Below are 13,623 nucleotides of genomic sequence, written 5' to 3' on the forward strand. Positions count from 1 at the left end.
ATGGGGACTTGTCTCCCTTAGAACACACTCTGCCTACTATTCACTTTTCTTTGGATACTTTTGAGAATTAATACTTTAGAGAATTAATGATATCCTTTGGTTATTTTCTTATTGAAATTTTCTTCCTTAAACTCACATGGAATATCTTTAATTACTATAGTTTTCTTTTATTTTTCCATATGTTTAGTGATTTTCTCTAGTGAACCATTTGTGTTTGACATTGGTTTTAGTACTTCTACTTACAAAGTTTTTCCAAAAATTTTTGTATATTTTTTCTTTTCATATACATTTTTTGTTTACTTTGGAATTTCTTGTTCTCATGTTAAGTAGTCTCTCTGATATATCAATTTGACATATTCACATAAAATATCTTCTGTAATTTTTATAGATTTATGTTTTCATGTTCACATCTTTTATGTATATCTAATTCATAAATATATAGGCCATATGATAGAATGGTTTGACAAATCTTCATTGAGATATATTACCAATCTTATTATCATATACATTTTTCTGTGTCATTTATCTAATTTTATAGTTAAAACATATCAATTATCAACATACATTGTCTCTTTTCTATCTTCTCTATAATATTCTTTGTAATTGATCCCACATTTTTGATTTTTCTCTGTAATCTATTGTACTCTTTTCCTATGTATCTTTGACTTAGTTTTTTCGCCCTCTGAATACATTTCTTTCTATTTACTTTATAATTACTACTTCTACTTTGCTTTTTTTGTTTTTAATCTATATCTGTATCTCTATAAGTTCATTTTTCATATCATTTTCTTGCCAATTACTTCTCCTTGGAATAGGATTTTTGGGGGGAGTATTTTCAAAATTCACAATCATTTCTTCTGGAAAAGGACTGTGTCCTTATAGATTAGCTTAGCGAATCCTTTTTTATAGCTTGGTTGTGGGATAAGCATGGAAGACAGAGTTTGGGGATGTGGACCATTTAAGGTGGTTAAGTTGGTCTCCATTTTCTTTTCTGGAATCCTCTTAATGATGAATCACCTACAATGTCTGACAAAGAGTGAAAACACTTTCCCCAATCACTTGCTTTCTCCTACTCCCCCTGCTGCTTTCCTCCTCCACCCAGAGCTCTAGGAGAGACCCAAAGTGAGTTATTGTTCCAGCCCTGGTCCACGCAAAAGTACTGGGGCTCCAAGTGGGAATTTACCAGCAATTTCCACCTGCTCCTCTGAAATCTTATATTTTTCTCTTCACTCTGCAGATCCATCCCGCCTACCTTCTGCCATTCCTGGGACACTATTTTATCTTTTGACCAGCCTGAGAAAACCATACCTATATCTGAACTGTTTTTCAGGCTTCTAACAAGTTGTAATTTATCTTGGTAGGAAGAGGACGTTCTTACCTCTTTCCCATTGGGAATATAACAGAAATGCTGAAAGTTGAAAATTAAGTGTTGCTCCATTCTAGTAAATCAACCAGTGGTGTTACCAGCTGGATGCACTTTAGTAGTTGTGCATGTGCATATGTGTGCATGTGCGTTGCTGATCACTGGGGAAAAGTGAACTATTTAGTAAATAATTTTGGGGAAGAGTATCATCCATATGGGAAAAAATGAAATCAGATTTCTAAGAACATATAGAAAATTCACTTTCCAAATGGATTAAATTCTTAAATATAAAAGACAAGATATTTTAAACTTGTAGAAGAAAGTATGTAGCAGGATATATTTAGATAATGTGAACACAGGGTGGGAAACCAGATCCAGGAGAGTATGTCTCATTCTCATCCTCTTTTTTCCTGATCCTGATCCTAGCAGTTTATAAACATCTTTGTTACAGAATTAATAGAGCAGCTTTTAAAATGCAGACCCTCCACACACATATTTAATCAAATGTACAAGGAGATAAGCATTGGGAAATAAAGGAATGATATTCTGGGATGACCTGGAAACTTGTTACGGTAAAACAAATGCAAGGGAAGAAAACCGAGCACATTGAATCCAGAAACTCCAGAAAGAAGCTGAAAATCAGTATTTCTAATGAAATTCAGCAACTGGACAAAATCAGAACACTGCCTCCAAACTATCGGGAGATGAGGACAGGAGCCTAGGGCAGCTAATCAACCTCAGGGGAGGAGTTTGCTGAGGACTGGGGTTCTGTGCGAGGAAGCCTCAGTCATGCTGAGAGGAAGGCCCACAGCCATCTACCAACCCGATATCCTGGATGGAGTGAGAAATCTGTCCCAGAACCACTACCTCTGAATCCCCACGGGACCCTAGAGGTTGGTGCAGGTGTCATGAATAATGAAAGACTTCACAGCAGCTTTAACCTATCAGGGTAGCCAGAGGCCAGTTTATAATTGCTTGTGATTCTTCTCTCTTTTCTAGACATTATGAAGGACACTGGAGACTGCCACAAATAAAGTTCGAGTCACACAGAAAATATGAATGCAAAGGGAGAGACAGACAAATACGAGGAAAGCCATATCTCATTGGAAAGAGATTGCTTCGTAGTTGTTTATGACAAGCACTTTGGGTCAGACAGACTGAGGTTCAAATTCTGACTCTTCTTTTCACTAGATCTTCAGCAAGTTACTCAACGTGGAAGCCTAAAGTTCTTCAAAGAGTGAGTTTGTAAAATCTCTTACAGACACGATGTAAAGAATATAATAAATGATCTTTTCTTAAGTTTGGGCCTAGCAACATAGAATATGGTCTGTAAGTAGTAGCTATTAATCACAATTGTATACATTGCCATTTTCCTGTGCTGGTGTGGCTTAATAAATTGGAATTAAACCAAAGTACAATTAATATTAACTTTCCAGCCTGAACACTAGGACAACAATCCTTGATAGTCCAGCAGTCACGTTGTCAGAAAATCATTATACAATAAAGCATAGTCATGAACACTGCAATAAGGTACGTCAGGTAGTTCTTAGAATTCTTCAGAGAGTTTAGAATCCCCAGCTTTGAAAAGTGATACAGCAATGCAAAGCAAATATCCTCAGGATTAGAAGTAAAAATTAAATTTAAATATTGTCACATTCAATAGAAGAGAACACTATTTTCATAGAAAGCTTCAAAGTAATCAATTATTAGTCAGGAAGATAATTTTAAAACTGATTATTCCTTACAATTGAAGAGACAGTGAGAGAATGCAAAAACAGGTGTTTGGAATTATTCGCAAATAATGAAGCCACTTTTGATTTCTTCAAAGGTCATCAGGTCTGGGTGAACAAAAATTGATATTTTAAGATAATTTATCAAGAATTTATCCCAAGATTGTCACAGCCTATAAATACTTTTAAGATCTCTAGTAACAGGTGCATCAGCAAGAAAACCCTTCTCAAAAGTAACAGTCATTAAAAAATTTGTGTGATTTTGCATTTGCCGAGAGAGACTGACATTGCTTCCAATTATATGTATTTAAAATGACATCACTAAATTTTGATCCTATAATCAATGAATTTGCAGAAAAACAAGCCAGGAAAATCTCACAATCCATCAGAATACCTTGCCACTAAATTATCATTTATTGTATTATGTAAAACTTTGACACCTAATATTACTTTTTGCAATTTTTGTAAGTTCATCTGGTTATCCATATAATTATTACTTTTGAAAAGTAATAAAATGTTTCTAAAGGAAAATTTATTTAATTATCATGATGACACCTTTTTCCTGCTTTTTGAACAAGCAGCCTCACATTCATTTTGCGCTGTGGTCTGCAAATTATGTAGCTGGCCTTGCTTTCCAATGATATGTGCTAGACTCCAGAAAGGTTGAAGTTTGGAAATTTCTTTGGAAACTTCTTTCAAATACCCTCTATTTCATCAGCAAGGAATACTCCACCTCCATTATTCCCATTCCTATCTGAAGAAAAGGAGCAGGCTAGTAGAATTTTATTATAAGGGGGGAGGTTTATCTTATTTCCCTTTCAAACTGACAATAGTAATCTAATTACTCATGTCCTGTCTCTTTTACCTGGGGCATTAATTGTAATTCTCAGGTTTCCACTTTCAAATCCTGCATGTGTTTTTTTAAAATATGGATTTATGATGTAAAAAGAAACTTTTTATTTCTATCCAGTTCTACTGGCAAGCCATTAATTTGGTTTGGACAAAATAAAATGATGTAAAAACATGAAACAACTCCCAGAGTGTTAAGAAATTATAGCTCAGTAGAACAAATATGTAATCAGGGGGCCAAGGGCGCAGTGGGAAGCCGTGTTAAAGAGCCGCCTCTCTGATCCTGAGTTCAATCCCAAGTAACAGAACAGGGTCCCGGGTGTGGAGTTCAAAGGAGGGCAGTGGTTGGTGATGTCAGGAAAGTTGCCAGGGAGTCTGCCACCAGCGATTTATTTAGGATCAGACTGGTAGAAGATGCAACACTGAATTCTGCAACCAGAAAAGTCTGGTCACGGAAAAGCAATGAAAGGGAAAGACGATAACTGCCCAGAAGGTTACATTTTAGTCATAACCTTTTTGAGTCTAAACAAGATAACATCTTGCGGATAACATCATGTACAGTGCATGCAAGAAGTTTCACTCTGTGCCGTTGAAACACTACCTCCCCATTCCACAACTACATACCACATAATTTGCATATTTCTCCCATGTTGCCCCCCCAGCTTTTCTGTGGTCATATAATGAGTGTTGTCCAACTGATGAGGAAACTGACTACAGCTGAAAGTTGGGCTAAGGCTATGGGCTCCCAGGCTCAGCTCCTCAGCTTCCTGCTCCTCTGGATTTTTGGTAAGAGAAATATTTCCAACTCTTTGTGGCATTTAAGTCCTCTGAATCCCAACAAAAATATTACATCTTCATGAGAAACTGATTTTCGTCATTCTCTCTAAACATGACGCTTTTGATTTCTCTTTCCTATTTTCCTCCCTAAACAGATACCAGGGCAGAAATAACAGTCACACAGTCTCCGGAATCCATGTTAGTGATTCCAGGAGACAAAGTCATCATCACCTGCAAAGCCAGCCAAGACATTGGTGATGATGTGAACTGGTATCAATGGAAACCAGGAGAAGCTCCTAAGCTCATTATTAAAGAAGCTACTACTCTCTGGTCTGGGGTTCCCTCTCGGTTCAGTGGCACTGTGCATGGAGTAGATTTTACCCTGACAATTGAGGACGTAAAATCTGAGGATGCTGCATATTATTTCTGTCTACAACATGATCGTATACCTCTCACAGTGATACAGCCTGTTACAAAAACCTCCAAATGCCCTCAGTGGGGTTGCCTCAGCTGCTACTGAAAATGTTCATTATGTAGAATGAGGTGACTGTTGGTATTTATAAAGTTTCTCCATGCACATGCACACTCACTTCCTTTTTTGGTTTGTTGGTTCTGTAGTTTCTGCTGCCGACAAAGCCATGCCAGACACACTGGATACAGTGGAGGCTATAGAAACCTCATTACATTGTCCAGCTGTGCCAGTGCTTGCACTCTGAAGCAGAAGTAAATTCATGTGGCCAGGTCGCAGACTTTTGCCACATTCATCATTTCCTCTTCCGAGAAAAGCAAAACCAAATACCAAGATGGACCCCGCTTAGCTTCCAAATAATAGCATTAAAGGGAATCTTTCCTTTCCTCGAAGCATGCTCATTCTCGCCCATGCAGGCTTTTAGACCCTTTCCTAAGTCGCTGAGTTTTCACCAGCTCCTCCTCAATCCTCATCCCAACGACGGAGAAAAGCAAGTGACAAACATGAGAACACCACACAACTGGGTGCGGACTCCTTAATATTCAGTCTCTCCTTAGATTGCCAGAATTTTCTCTTCATCTATTTCATCTTGTTTGTTCTCATTACAATGACCACTAGGATGTCTCTCACCCTTCTTATTTTAGATCCTCATTCATTTTTGATGTAATTCACCCATGTAATTCCAAGGTCAAAGCCTTCCCCTTATACCCATGGCATATACTATCATCTGGTGACTTTTTGACTTAATCCCCTTGTATCCACTGGCCAAATTTCACCTGAAATCTCAAGTTCTCCTTCAAAACCTGAAGAACTTGGCAGAAATCAAAGAGATTACCTTAAGTTTGGGAATTCAGAATACTTGAAAAGACAGATCTGTGTACAGGCTCTCTCTAACAATCAGGTGATGTTGTTTAATCGAGCATTTGTGATTTAAAGGCACTTCTCCTGGATTTGTGAGAAAAACAACAATAACACTAAGTGATATCCATGTTTTGACCTCATCATCTCCAGCCTATGGCAGCTTTCATGCTGTTGGTCTGCCACAGACACCACCTGGAGAAGCTTCGTGTATAATTATAAAACTGTGGCTCCCCATTAAACTTCAACGTCTGGCTGAAATTATGCCTGACTCTGTGATTTTTACTGAGTACTCAGGTTAACATTTAATAAACTTTAACAAGGAAAACAATGGAAGTAGCAAGAGGAGCCCCAGAAAATCATTGATTTTAAACTTTTCTTTTTTTCAAACAGCATTAAAAGTTATAAATTTCTCTCTAAGTACTTTTTTAATTGCATCCCACAAATTTGGATAGGCTGTGCTTTCCTTATCATTCAGTTCAAAGTATTTTATTTAATATTTGATTTTGATTTATTATTTACATATTTTATTTAGGAGGATATTGTTTCATATTGTATGATTTTCAAAATGCTTTTGTACCTGCTTTCTAATTTTATTGTTTTATGGACAGAGGCAATTCTCTGTATGATTTCCAGACTTTTAAGTTTATGCAGACATTGCACAAGATATGGTTTATCTTGGAGAATCTTCCCTGTGCATTTGAAAGGATGTTATTCTTCTGTTGATGGTATACTGTTCTTCAGCCATTAGTTCAAGTTGGTTGGTACTGTTCTTAAATCATTTATATCTCTAATCACTTTCTGCCTTGCTATCAAGGGCTGAAAGGAGTGCATTAGAAATTTACCTGCAGGGGCCGGCCCCGTGGCCGAGTGGTTAATCTTGCGCTTTCCGCTGCGGCAGCCCAGAGTTTAGCCGGTTCTGATCCTGGGCATGGACATGGCACCGCTCATCAGGCCATGCTGAGGCGACGTCCCACATGCCACAACTAGAAGGACCTGCAACTGGGATATACAACTATGTGCTCGAGGCATTTGGGGAGATAAAGCAGGGGAAAAAAAAAAAAAGATTGGCAACAGCTGTTAGCTTAGGTGCCAATCTTTAAAAAAAAAAATTTACCTACAATTGTAGAAATAGGCAAATGCCACAAACTAGGGCTTTTATTTTTCTGAAGAGTGTTAACCACGTACTAGCACTGTAATGGAGCAATGCAGGGTCTAATTCCTTTACGTATTGTTCTCTTTTTCCTGTTTCTACAGCTTCTCACTTAGGGCTCTTGCTCCCAGATCCACTGACTGTTACATATGGCTCTGTGGCCTACAAGGTTGCACAGGGACTGCCTAAATCTCACACTTTCTGGAAGCCTTCACCTAGATGCAGGCACTTCATTCCCAGGGGAAGTGAACTGTGCTCAGGGAGGACACTGGTACTCTAGTTTTGTGCCCAGAGAAGAAGCTGGGCACTGCCAGGCCTTGATTAGACCAAACCAAAGGCTCCACAGTTAAAGGATGCTACCCCTTTACAGTGGATGGATTTTATTATCTCAGGAGTCAAGGTAGCAACAACAGCCCAGGAACAAGGCTGTAATAAACTTGTCAGTGTGGACACTTCGTAATATCTTCCTTTTGGCTAAATCTGTTAGCATCTACAGGAATTAGGATTTTTTTTTCAATTATTTAAAAATAATTTCATTATTACCATTCATAATAAAAGAAGAAGAGTTGGTTATCATTCAGTAATTCTTCATACAGCTTAACACACTATTTCAACCAAATAATGCAAAGGATCCAGGGCCTGTGTGGTGGCTGCCCCGATCATATTCCTTTATTTGGAGGGAAGTTCTACTACTAATCCCACCCTGCTGAGCTTGTTTATGGAGTGGAATCTTAAGAAACAATCTACTTAAATGTTACTGCTCTATTTAGAGGAATTGCGTCACACAATTAGGGGAATTGCCTCATTTCCTTCATTATTCAGGTTGCCACCAAACTGGACCTCTTTCCGAATTTATCTATCTCCTGGACTTTGTTTATTGCTTTCTTCTGATGACGAAGAGTTTTCAACAATAATGTAAGTCCAGGTTCCGCTAGAGGCCACTGAGAGGTCTCCCAGACATGGGAAGCAGAGACCAGACCCTCACAGCCTCTGAAGCTGAAGCAGCTGGACCCTGAGGAGCTGCAAGAGGTTTTTGCTTCTGTCTGTAACACTGTGGGTGGATCACTATTTGTGTGCTGACAGTAGTAGATTGCAGCGTCTTCAGCCTTCACACTGCTGATTGTGAGAGAATACGACATCCCAGATCTGCTGCCACTGAAGTGGGATGGAATCCCAGAAGCCAGGCTTGACGTCCTGTGAACAGGGAGATTTGGACGGGCTCCTGGCTTCTGTTGGTACCAGTGTTAAGTAGCCGGTACTTATGCTTGTGCTGATCCTGCAGGTGACGGTGACTCTCTCCCCTTGGGAAACAGCTGTGGAAGCCGGAGACTGGGTCAACATGATCTCTCCACTGCACACTATGATCACATAGGAGAGATGAAAAGAGATGGAAGTCAGCAGACATAGAGCTTCATACTATGCAACATACAGATTTACTGTAAGACTCAACTTCAACAAAACCAAACAAGTTTGTCTTAGACTCAAACTCCATGGAAAAAGGATCCTGAGTTGTGAGCTCATATTTTTCTTACCTGTGACACCGAGGAGCAGGAAACTGAAAATTTGAACCTGAAAATCCATTATGTTGGCTGAGCCTTGTCACAGGCTAAACACAGTTTTCTCACAAGCATACCCCCTAAAAGCAACTCTGAGAGTCTTGTGATTTCAAAGGAATAAAGATGCAAATCAGCAGGGTGTAGGCCAGGAGGTCCCGGTTATGAGTTCACGTGATCCTCTCGTTTACTTGTATGAGTCAAACAGGCATAAAGAGGGAAGGTTCTCAGTGCTTCTCTGATGTGTACTCACCACTGTGCTACAGGCTTAATTTGAATTCGTTAGCAAAGAAAGTTCTATGGGTCAGTGTGTGAGGTGACTTTCCTTTGTGATACAACTCTGCCAAGGGATGACCAATGCAATTCCCGTCATAAAACCCCACCGCACAGATCTGCCTCCTCTTTCCCTGGCAGCTGCTCAAACAAGACCTTGCTCAATCATCAAGATCTCCTCAAACGCCTCTGAACCTGCAAAGTGCTCGGAAACTCGTATCCTAGTAAGTGACCTGGAGCATAGATATCCTCATGATGAGTTTCCATAAAAGAAAGACACTGTTTAAATTCAGAGACTAAAACTCACCTGTAGCACAGGGCAAGATAAACCTTTCCGTCTGAAAGTGAAAGACACTCAGTTTCATTAGCAACAGCGATGTATCTAGCACTCTATCTCACAATGGTTTTAAAAGAACCCTGAGATTTGAAGAGCTGGAATGGAGACTCATATCAAATAACCATAAATCAAAACAGTGATTATTTAATCACAGTATGAACAATATTCTATTACTGCGGTATTTAGCTAGAAGTCGTATTTTTATCTGTGAGTGTTGGAGAATAATCTGCAAAAAGTTACATATTAATTATCAGAGAGTGAATGAGAGCACTGAAGCCAGAGAATTTATGTGAGTTTGCACAAGGCAAGGTTTGGAAAGTGCTTTTGTAGTCTCACAGTATATTTGGATTCTATCCCTCTGTACACCGTAGAGATACAGGGACCATGAGGAAGGCTGAGAACATCTTCCATACTACCTCGAGGATGAGTAACTCCTTCACTGATTCTCTCATGAAAGAATTCTCCCTCATTGGTTATTGGTTCTCAAAGATCGGGAATAAAAATTGCTTAGGGAATTTGTGAATAAAGTTTCCATGCCCAGAGATATTGATGTCCCAGGTGGTCTTGAGTTCACCTTAATTCTCAAAAGATGTTTTGCTGAGACCTAAACTCTAGGTCTAGGACTTTATTTTTTTTTTTAATCATTTTAGATATTCCATGGTCTCTGCCTTGTCTTGTTTATGTTGACACTTTAACTGTCAGTCTTATTCTTGGTCCTTCAAAAGGAGAAAATGTTCTATTCTGATGAAAATTTTTTTTCTATTTCATCAGTAATGAGACCGAAGTGTGATAGTATTCACACAGTGGAATACTAGACAGCAATGTAAATGAATGACTGCAGCAACTGACGACGACATTGATGAATCTCATAAACATGCAGTTGAGTGAAAAAAGCTCCGTACGTGTCAAGTAAAAAAAGTGGGAAAAACTAAAGTAATGTTTATGATGCACCCTTAAGAGGCAAAGCTAAGAAGAAAAATAAGGAAATGATTACAGTGAAAGTCAAGATAGCGTTTACTTTGGGAAAAAATATGTGGAGCTTTTGGAGTGTTGTCAATGTTGTATCTATTGACCTGTGTATTAGTTTCCTATTGTTACTTTTAAAAATACCACAAATTCAGTGGCTTAAAACAATACAAATTAATTATCTTATAGATCTGAAATCAGAAGTCTGAAAACAGGTCTGATGGGGCTAAAATCAAAGGCTACATTCATTTCTGGAGACACTGAGGAAGAATCTGTTTCTTCCTTGCTTTTTCTGGCCTCTACAGGCTGCTCACATTCCTTTGCTCCTGGAGGCATTATTCCATTGTCACTGCCCAACGTGAGCCCATAGTTGGACCACGCCCAGGCATCTGTGGATAACTGGCCCTTGAGCTGCACTGAGGTGTTCTCCTATAGGAGCCTTTACTGAGGTTCACAGACCAGTGCCTGTAACTTGGCTTGACTTCTTCAAGTACTTTTCTAAGTCTTTTTCTCCAAATGCCGAAGTCAGACTAACTCTATCCAGAAAGGTCTGGTTGGCTCTGCTCTGATATCCCCTCTCTCTATACCAAAGTCTCCACTCCTAATATTTTCCTTTCCACAACAATTATAAGACAGAATTCCATTGATCAGTGAGATCAGAAATGGGAAACTGGGAAAAATACATATTTCTAAAAATAAGTGCTATGTAGACATAGCAGATATTTTTCACCGGAGGCACCAGAATCTCAGATTTTCAGAAATAACATCTCACCTGTGTGAATCCTAATACGGCACCAATGATTTCTCAACCTTCCCAGGTAGAAACAGCTCATGCTGTACCTGTAGTGCAAGTGCTGCATGCTGTACCTGCCCATTTAATTTCTGCCACATTCTAAGTGGTAGAAAATTCTATTCATTTACCCACATATTTGACTCACTAATAGCCATCCATTGGTAGGTATTATCATGTTTTGATAAATCCTATTCCTATTTCCCTTTCTTTGTACTATCAGCAGTCCAGTGGTAAATTGCTAACAGAATCATTTGTCCTTTGATTGAAGTCTTTTAGTCTTTTTTTCCCCCAATATTCTCTATTGGGTGGTAGGCTTTAAAAAAGACTAAATTCTGAAGAAAATAAGTAAAGAGAGACTCTGACGGGTATAGATTATTCCTAATAAGGACAGCATGTGAGCAAATCGGAAGAGTGGTACAAGTTTCTCCTTTGGTTATCTTTGCCCAAGATTTCCTTACAGAAAGGGTTTCATTATTTACAATTATTTGTCATCACCAGTAACAAGACATTGATGTTATGTAACTCCTGATATGATGCACTGAGAAACATACCACCCTTCTGTAGTATTCTTGCCGAAACCATATAATCTGAATCTAATCAATAGAAACATCAGACAACCTTGATCAGAAGGACATTCTCCAAAATAACTGACTAGTACACTTTAAAGGTATCAGTGTCACAAAAGACAAAGAGAGAATGAAGAACTGTGACAGATTAGAGGCGATTAAAGATATATGACAACTAAATGCAATACGGTATCCTACACTTGATCCTGGAAATTAAAAAAGGAATTAGTTGAAAAATCAGTGAAATCCAAATATGAATTTAGATTAGTTAATAGCACTGTGTCAAAGTTAATGCTCTGGTTTTGTAAGATGGTTATGTCAGATGTGGTTATGCAAGATATTAGAGAAAGCTGAAGGAAGAGTATATAGAAACAACCTTTATGGCTTTAAAACTTTTTGTAAGTCTAAAATTATTTCAAAATAAGATATGTAAATAAAAATAATTAAACATAAGAGAAGAGCCTGAGATTTTACTGTACAATTTCACAAGTGTCGTTCTACTTTACCCCTTTTCCCTGTTTGTAATTCCCGTGTCTGGCCCCTGTTATCTACAGCATATTTGCTTATTGGCTCAATATTAGAATAGACATAAGGCGTTTTGAAGGTCGCTGGTGCATGCTTCTGAGAATAGGAAATCTAAATGACTGAAGTTCAATATTTGTTTAGAGCTCATTTTTTCTTTAACATGAGGGCAGGTGTCCAAATTCTATATTCAAAAGTTACTAAGTTAGTCCACATGCCATGCTGTTTCAGCGTGGCTACACTATGCATATAAATTGTGTTTGTAAGGCACTTCTGGTTATGGAGTCATGAAGGGTTTGGTAAATCCTCTCTGCCAAAACAAAGAAACAAGAATAAAGCTGAAAAAATTATCACCACAACTACTTTAGGGCTCTGGAAATCACCAAAGGCATTAAGCACCTTAAGAAGTCTTTATTTTTGGAAAAGAACTAGAGCTTGAGGTAAGGACAGATGTCTGTGGCTTTTTGCCTGGGGTTGCTTCCTTCCACCCAGGTCAGTCATCAAGAGTGTAGCTTAACCAACAAGGGAGGGACAGCCCAAGCTAGCAGATTTCCGCTAAAAAGGGTGGAACTGAGCTGGGGTAGGGAGTAAGATCCTCCAGTGTTTACAGTTATTTAAATATTAAATATTAAAATATTTAGAGAAATAATGACAAAATAATTTTTGAATATAATGAAACATTAATCTATAGATCAAAGAAATTTAAATAAACCTGTTCGAGATAAAATGAGATTCATAAATACACATATTATAGTTAAAATGATCAAAGACAAAAGAGAAAATCTTTAATGTAACAAGAATAAAACAACCTAATACAAAGAGGGAAACAATAATCCAGCAATTGACTCACTTTTCATCATGTTCAAAGGAGGCTAGAAGACAGTTGAATGATAATTTCAAGTGCTGAAAGAGAAAAAAAAATCAGCAAAAAATCATATAAGCAACAAAACTATCATTCAAAAATAAAGGCAAAGTAAAAATATTTCCTGATAAGCAAAATGAAGAGACATCATTACTAGCGGATATGTCCTACAGGAAATTTAGGAACAAATCCTTCAGACTCACAGGAGAGGACATGAGGTGAAATCTCAAATCCACAGGAAGGAATAAAGATCTCAAAAATAGTCAACAAACAAAAAAGAAGATAGAAACGAAAGAATGCTTACTTTCATCTCTATGGAGTTCAAGTGCAGGAAATGTCACCCTACTGTGATGGATGCAAAATACCAGTTGCCTTGGTTGAGTTAGGGGAACAGTGATTGACTGAGAAGCTGCAGGAGAGAGGCATCTGGGGAATTTGAAATGTTGTGCATTTTGAACTAGTGAATACACCTGAGCATTCATTCAGCTGCACACTTAAAATTTCGGCCCCTTACTCTGTGTTTTATCTCAAATAAAAAGGGAAACAACAAAC

The 13,623-nt window shown here is 38.2% G+C and overlaps 1 long non-coding RNA gene across 25 annotated transcripts in view; it reads right to left on the bottom strand.

Moving 5' to 3' along the window:
* Positions 1-7,175: 7,175 nt before the first annotated feature.
* LOC111768048 (uncharacterized) overlaps positions 7,176-13,623 on the bottom strand; it is a 41,920-nt gene continuing 35,472 nt past the window's right edge. For 8 of the 25 annotated variants that reach the window (XR_011426315.1, XR_011426308.1, XR_011426306.1 and 5 more), the window contains 2 exons: positions 13,060-13,112; positions 7,819-8,550 (listed from right to left, as the gene is read on the bottom strand). This is a non-coding gene — a long non-coding RNA (uncharacterized lncRNA). Of the gene's footprint in view, positions 8,680-13,059; positions 13,113-13,623 lie in introns of all 25 variants that reach the window. The other 17 variants (XR_011426326.1, XR_011426324.1, XR_011426329.1 and 14 more) reach the window with 7 other exon arrangements.

The sequence above is a fragment of the Equus caballus genome, chromosome 15 (genome assembly GCF_041296265.1).
Source record: "Equus caballus isolate H_3958 breed thoroughbred chromosome 15, TB-T2T, whole genome shotgun sequence".
Lineage (NCBI taxonomy): Eukaryota > Metazoa > Chordata > Mammalia > Perissodactyla > Equidae > Equus > Equus caballus.